The sequence below is a fragment of the Anabrus simplex genome, chromosome 4 (assembly GCF_040414725.1).
Source record: "Anabrus simplex isolate iqAnaSimp1 chromosome 4, ASM4041472v1, whole genome shotgun sequence".
NCBI lineage: Eukaryota > Metazoa > Arthropoda > Insecta > Orthoptera > Tettigoniidae > Anabrus > Anabrus simplex.
In genome coordinates, this window is record NC_090268.1 from 153,124,595 (window position 1) to 153,132,695 (window position 8,101).

Sequence of the window (8,101 nt, forward strand, 5' to 3'; positions counted from 1 at the left end):
GAAATACACAATAATAAATGCACATGCACCAATAAATAAGGACAACCAACAAAATCCACAGAAAGTAGAAAAATTTTGGGAAGGTCTGGAAAAAATTCTAGGAAATACTCCAGAGAAAAATGTTGTAATTCTGCTAGGAGACTTCAATGCACAAATTGGAAGGAATGAACCATCAAGAACCACAGGAAAATTCACGGCTCACAGCAAGACAAACATGAATGGTAAGAGGTTGATAGAGTTGTGTGAAAAATTCAATTTGAACATCATGACCACCAAGTTCCAGAAGAAGCCAAAGAAACAAACAACATGGATATCACCTAACAAGTTATTGGGCGAATTTCAGATTGACCATGTTGCAATCAGTTATGAAAACTCCAGAGAAATTCAAGATGTACATGTAGCTAGGGGAGCAAACTTCGACTCTGACCACTATCTGACAAAAATTAAGATGAAATTAACACCAGAAAGGAGAAAAAGTAGTGGTACAAAAATTACAAGATACAGAATAGAAGATATGAAGTTCAATCAGCAGACTGTGAATGAATACCAGAACAGGATAAATAAGATTCAAAGTCACAGTTGGACTGAGATGGCAACATCAATACAACAAGCAGCGGAACAAACAATCCTACGAAGTAAAAAGAAGAAACATCCGTGGTGGAATGAAGTTTGCGAAGAAGCACTACAAAGAAGGGCTCAGACATGGAAGAAATGGAACTCAACTAAGAAACCAGAAGACTGGGAGTCATTCAAAGCACAAAGGAAAACAACAGCTAAAACCATAAGAGGTGAACGAAAACATTATGACACACAGCAACTAAAGAAACTAGAAGAAGATTTCGTGAAAAACAATACACGTAATTTCTACCAGACATTCAGGAGGAACTTAACAAGATACAAACCGCCAACCCTATGCTTCAAAGATGACGAAGGAAATCTAATCACTGGAAATGAACAGAATTGCCAACACCTTGCAAATTATTTCCAGAAACTACTGAACTGTAAAAAACCTGAGGAAACTCTAATGTTTGAGAAACCCAAGAACCAGACACCGGACTCAGAACCACCTAATAAAGAAGAAATCAGGGGAATAATAACAGGACTGAAGAACAATAAGACGTCAGGTGAAGATTCAATAGTTGCAGAGTTATTGAAATATGCTGGAGAACACTTAGTGACTCAGCTAGAAGCACTGTTTGAGGAGATTTGGCAAACGGAGAGCATCCCAAAGGAATGGAAGACATCATTAATACACCCGCTGCACAAAAAAGGAGACAGAACAAACGTTAACAATTACAGAGGAATATCATTGCCACCAGTTGCCTCTAAAATTCTATCCAAGGCACTACAAAACAGGACTGAAGGGATAATAGAAAAAGAACTTGGTGAATACCAGGCAGGATTCCGGAAAGGGAGATCATGCAGCGAGCAAATTTTCAACCTAATCTCCATAATACAACTACGTGCACTCACAGCCAAAAATCTAGTGATTATATTTGTGGATTTTAAGAAAGCCTATGATTCAGTCGACAGAGCAACCTTGATAAGCACGTTAGAAGAGTTTGGGATAGATAAAAAAACTAGAAATTTAATCAAAGAAACCATCACTGACACTACATCACAGGTTAAGTTTATGGGTATGTTGTCAAAACCATTCAAGATCGAAACAGGTGTCCGACAAGGGGACGGGATGTCACCACTTCTGTTTAATGTTATACTTGAAAAAGTGGTCAGAGAGTGGAGGAAGAGACTGATGGAATTAGGGGTGAAAAATGGAATATCACTGGGAAGATCTGGAGTCAAAATTGACTGTCTAGCATTCGCAGATGATATGGCAATACTGGCAGAAGACACTGAAACAGCCAAGGTACAAATTGAAACACTTCAAGAGACTGCTGTAAAGACGGGACTTCAGATATCCTTCGAAAAGACGGAACTAATGATTCAGGACAAAAAGGATCCGACACAAAATATTGTCACCAAATATGGAACAATTAAAAGAGTACAGAAGTTTAAATATCTAGGGGAATGGATAACCCCAACAGGACTACCAGGAATAGCATTACAGGAAAGGGCAAGAAAGATGGAAGCAGCATACCAGTTATGTCGAAATGTCTACAATAAAAAATCAGTTTCATTCACTGCAAAAATCAGACATTACAACACTGTCATCAAACCAGAGAGTCTATATGCGATCGAATGTATTCCACTGAACAGGAAGGGCTTACTAGAAAACATTGAAAAGACAGAAAGGAAGATCTTGAGGAAGATACTAGGGCCCAGGAAAGTGGGTCAAGAATTTAGACTGCGACCAAATGAGGAACTATACAAAAGGACCGAAAAAATCACAACATCCTTCAAGAAGAGAAGACTCTGCTTCTACGGACACATTAAAAGAATGCCACCAGAGAGAACAGCCAAGCGAATTCTGGAATACATGGAGAACAGGAAGACACAAACTAGCTGGCTTAAAGGGGTCAAGGAGGATATGGAGGAAAATAATATATCACAGCAGGCAGTGTACAACAGACAGGAATACAGAAAAATCATCAACAAAATTAAGGGATTCAAAGATCAAAGTAGAAAAAAACGGACCGGCAACAACTGGTCACGAGAACGTAAAGAAGCCCACTCCGAAAGGATGAAGAAGTACTGGGCCGATCGAAAGAGGAAGAACCGTAAATGAATGATACTTAACGTGGTCCATAGTAGACCTATTCGAAAACAAGAATAATAATAATAATAATAATAATTTCGTGTGGCTATTTCTAGCCGAGCGCAGCCCTTGTAGAGCAGACCCTCCGATGAGGGTGGGCTGCATCTGCCATGAGTAGGTAACTGCGGATTATTGTGATGAAGGATAGTGTTATATTTGGTGTGTGAGTTGCAGGGATGTTGGGGACAGCACAAACACCCAGCCAACGGGCCATTCGAGTTAACCAATGAAGGTTAAAATCACCCACCCAGTCGGGAATCGAATCCTGGACCCTCTGAACCGAAGGCCAGTACGCTGACCTTTCAGTCAACGAGTCAGACATAATATTAATATCTATTATTATTATTAAGATTATAATAGTTTTAAGTCCCACTAACTACATTTTTATGGTTTCGGAGACGCTGAGGTGCCGGAATTTTGTCCCGCATGAATTATTTTGGGTGCCATTAAATGTATCGACACGAGCCTGACATATTTGAGCACCTTCAAATACCACTGGACTGAGCCAGGAGTGAACCTGCCAAGACGTGCTCAGAAGGCCAGCACTCTACTGTCCGAGCTACAGTACTCAGCCGGCGACCGAAATTCTAATTTTGTGTCTTTCAGAATACAGATATTGGGACCAAATTGATTGCAAGATGTTTAGACGCAGAGAAATGAGTTTCACAAAACATGGAAAAAGTATTTCAGGAGTTGGGAGAATTTCAGATGTTTTAAAACTTGTCCTTAAAAGGATACAGGTCTCCGGATTTGTCAGTTTTTGTCCTCGAGGGTTTCTTTAACGTGACATTTAATAAACTCTTATTCTTGATACACGAACTTTGACGTATAAGAAAGAAATCCGTAAAGGTAGCAGCCACGAGTTAGTTCAATCAACTGAACGACGGCAGCCCAGATGTTACGATGAAAATGTGAATAATACATCCACAATGTTGCCAGTTTCCACGATCGGAATAAGCTGAACAGAAAAGGAAACAGATCACAAAGAACAATCCATAGTCTCGCCAGAATTCCCACTGGGAAAGGGTGGTAGAAAATCTCCACGGTATCCTGTCTGTCTGTCATACGAGATGAACAAAAGGGGCAACTCTCAGGGGCCCTCAACTTTAGAGCGTGGGTTGGCCCATAGCCGAGTCTGACATTTCTTCCGCTCACTTGTGCTAGTACCGAGCAACCTGGCTGCGCGGTTCGAGTCGTTTCACAGTGAGCTTACATTCGGGAAAGGGTGGTTTCGGATTCCACTGTCGACAACCCTGAAGATTGTTGCTGTGGTTATCTGTTCACACCAGACAAATGGTGGGATTATTCTTTAACTAAAAGCGTGGCCGCTACCTTCCCAATCGTAACCTTTTCCTATCCTTCCGTTGCCAAACATCGATGAGTTAGTACGATGTTGAACTACTAGTAGAAAAAAATACTGAGTGAGTTGGCCGTGCGGTTAGGGTGGCGCAGGTGTGAGCTTGCATTAGTGAAATAGTGGGTTCGAATCCCACCGTCGGCAGCCCTAAAGATGATTTTCCATGGTTTCCCATTTTCACACCAGGCAAACATTGGGGATATACAGTGGCTCAAAAAAGTATTGGTCTGCCCATAGCCGTGGTATGAACGGAACTGTATGGTACAAATAATGGTGCATACAATGGAATTATACATATGCAGATATGTAAGACAGTCAAGTACATCAGTAGGTTGAATGTAGAGCCAAGGAGATTCACGCTGTTTGCAAACGGACCAATAATACAACGGCGTGCGTCATTACACGCCAAACAAGTATTGGTCTAGTACACAATATCATCGTGACATCGTGCTGTCTGCTGCATCTGGCTCATTGTGTCTGTGCTGAAATGTCGGAAGGTAATATTCAGCACTGTTTCCGTCTTCAGCTAGCAATGGGAAGGAAAATGAAAGAAACAACCGTGGAAGAAAGGAGGATTGTAGTGCGACTATTTCAGGAAGGTAAATCTTTGAAGAGCATAAATTAAATTAGTGGAAGAGCTGTTACAACTGTTAAAAATATTGTGTACAGGTACAAAAGAAAAGTCAATAGAAAATAGACTAACAAGTGGCCGTCCCTCAAAGTTATCAGTACAAGACAAACGGCAAGTTGTACATGAAGTGGCCCAAAATCCTCAGCTAAGTGCGCCAAGATAGCAGTTGCGTTACAACAATATGTAGGAGTGCAAGTGTCATCTTAAACCGTCCGAAATGTGCTACGCGAAAGAGGATATGAGGGCACAACAGCCCGTAGAAAGCCGTACATCAGCAAGGCTAACAGAAAGAAGAGCCGGGCTGAGTGGCTCAGACGGTTAAGCGCTGGCCTTCTGGCCCCAACTTGGCAGGTTCGATCCGGGCACAGTCCGGTGGTATTTGAAGGTGCTCAAATACGTCAGCCTCGTGTCGGTAGATTTACTGGCACGTAAAAGAACTCCTACGGGACTAAATTCCGGCACCTCGGCGTCTCCGAAAACCGTAAAAGAGTAGTTAGTGGGAGTAAAACAAATAACATTATTATTATTATTAACAAAAAGAAGAGACTTGCGTACGCTAAAGAGCACAGAAATGACAGCTATAAGGATTGGAAGACTCGTTTTTACTGATGAGAGTAAATTTACCCTCTTCAGGTCAGACAGACGAGTGAATGTGTGGAGGAAGACGAATTCTGAACTTGAAGAGAGGACCCTGATAGCTACTGTGAAACATGGAGGTGGTTCCCTGATGGTGTGGGGTTGCATGAGTGCGAATGGTGTAGGTGAATTAGCCTTTTCTGAAGGAAGTATGGATCACAAAGCATACATTAACATCCTTAAGACACATCTTCCACCAAGTGTACAAAAAATGGGACTCTCAGCAAAGTACACGTTTACGCAAGATAACGACCCCAAACACACCGGCCTGAATACGAAGCTATGGCTGCTATATAATACACCGCATTGGATGGAAACTCCACCACAATCTCCCGACATCTATCCCATCGAGAATTTGTGGCACAATTTGGAGCAAAACATGAGGAAGCATGCACTACCAAACAAAGCTGACCTGAAAGAAGCCTTATTCACCGAATGGAATAACATACCAACGAAAACTACGGAAAAATCGGTACGATCGATGCCAAATAGGTTAGCTGAGATTATAAAGAGGAAAGGAGGACCTACCAACTACTGAAACGTTCAATAAGGATCAAGAAATTTCGTTGTGTTAATTCAGACCAATACTTTTTTGGTGCCAAGTGAAAATGATTGTTTTAAGTTAAGCTTTTTAGTTATATGGACATGGAAAAAATGTGTTTTTCTTACAATGTACATGTTACACAAGATGATAAATAATCAGGGATTCTAGTATATGTCAATTTTTATCATCATTCTCTTAGATTCCTCGTCCTCATATATAGCATATCTCGACAGATCAATACTTTTTTGAGCCACTGTAGCTTAATTAAGGTCACGGTCGCGTCCTTTCCACTCCTAGCCCTTTCCTATCCCATCGTCGCCATAAGACCTGTCTGTGCCAGTAAAACAAATTGCAAGTTACCTTCCCAATCCTAGCCCTGGCCCATCCTACCGTCACCGAAAACCTTCGATGTGTTAGTACGACGTTAAAACAAGTAGTAAACGAACCATTACTCTCATACTTTCTTTTGCAGATGGGCTACCTTCGTTCCTCCATTGTTTTCTTCTCATTAAAGTTAAGAGGGAATGTTTGCCCGATCGCACTTCCTCTTAAAGCAGTCACCACCACCAGCATCTCGTAAGAAAGAAGGAAGCACACTATAAATGTCTAACGCAACAGTTAATCCTAAAATCGTAAATCATGAGAATTACAACGTTATGTGGAATCTGTATCACAGAATAGCGACCTGTCACTTTGAAAATTTAACTGACATTGACAAGAATTCGATCAGTGGATAATTACGAGAAGATAGACACATTGTCACAACACCATCATGCCTATTAGGATAAGTAAGCCTTGTAGCATTAAACTTTGAGAGGACTCTTCATCTGACCCTATTTCAACTACAGAATGATAAAGTCGAGACATTATTTCTCAACGTCCTAGTCATGTCCATTCTAATCTATTCTATTCTGTTCCTTTCCCGATTAACACATATACGCATCATACAGATACAATTCACTAACAGTCAACACACAAAAGGAACAAGTTTGACGCTACAGTACATGTGACTTTTGACAACGTCATTATGTGCAACCCAAATATATGGCATTTCAATAATCCTGCAGCCGCCAGGTGAGAAGCCAGTGATAATACCAATAATTAGCACGCTCATTTTTATCATAATCGGTTAGAAACAGGTACTATGCCAAACACTTTGCTTAAAATCCCAAACATAGAAAGACTCCTGAAGAATAATCCAATTACTAGAACCGAGAATTGGACCTAGAAACATCTTTTCAAGGCTTGGTAGTATAAATGTTCAGGTGCCCATAAAGAACTCGATCATTGCCAATTTACTTTTACTGTAGGTACTTTTAAGTATAATAGGAACGAGTTTAGGTCGGAAAGTACTGTGCGCTAGGACAATTACCAGAGGTAAAGGACAATGAATAGTGGTCTACGAGTATATAGAACTTGTCAAGAGCACGTGTCAGTATTTACAGGGTGACTTAGAGGTTATGACGTCAAACCTGACTTCATGGAGAGGTACGATTTATTTATTTATTTATTTATTTATTTATTTATTTATTTATTTATTTATTTATTTATTTATTTATTTATTTATTTATTTATTTATTTATTTATGTATTTATTTATTCACTTGGGTACGGTAAAACTGGCCCAATATTCTTTTTTTAAATCTGCGATCTATCGAGTTCATTACTGAAACCATTTTATACCTGCTTTGCACATACATCACATTTAATATCAAGTTTCTTCAGTACTCATCTGAATGTCAAGAAACATTTTGTAACATAGGTATTTAAAATATTTCCCTTGATAGGGTACGTGTTTTGAAACCAAATTAGTCTTGTTCATCATGTATGTGACATTCATTTTCAAGACAGGATAATGCCACCGCGGTCTCGATTTACTTAATTCCACACTCTTAACTAATGGAAACTAGATCCACATTCAATACTTACCTTTCTGATCGTCAACAGCGGGGCTGCAGTCTCCTCCCTCTGAAAAGGTCAACAGAACTGCGGGTGAATGAATACAAGACGCGTCTCCACCAAGGTAGCAAGCACCACGCTTGCGCCAGCTCGCTCACCCCTTTTCCATTACATTCACTTTAATAGCAATAACAGCATCCATTACAGAAAATAATTGACATTGCATGAAACACACTACACCCTCATGCATCAGATATGTATGCTATTTAATCATTAATGTGAATGAAGAATTTGTCATAAACTGGAATAAAGAATTAGT

The 8,101-nt window shown here is 40.1% G+C and overlaps 1 protein-coding gene across 1 annotated transcript in view; it reads right to left on the minus strand.

Annotated features, from left to right (window-relative positions):
• Positions 1-7,897, minus strand: part of LOC136872524 (probable G-protein coupled receptor B0563.6) — a 130,331-nt gene extending 122,434 nt beyond the window's left edge. The window contains exon 1 of the mRNA XM_067146332.2: positions 7,813-7,897. The gene's annotated coding sequence lies outside the window, so the exon portion shown is untranslated. The remainder of the gene's footprint in view (positions 1-7,812) is intronic.
• Between the last annotated feature and the right edge of the window lie 204 nt (positions 7,898-8,101).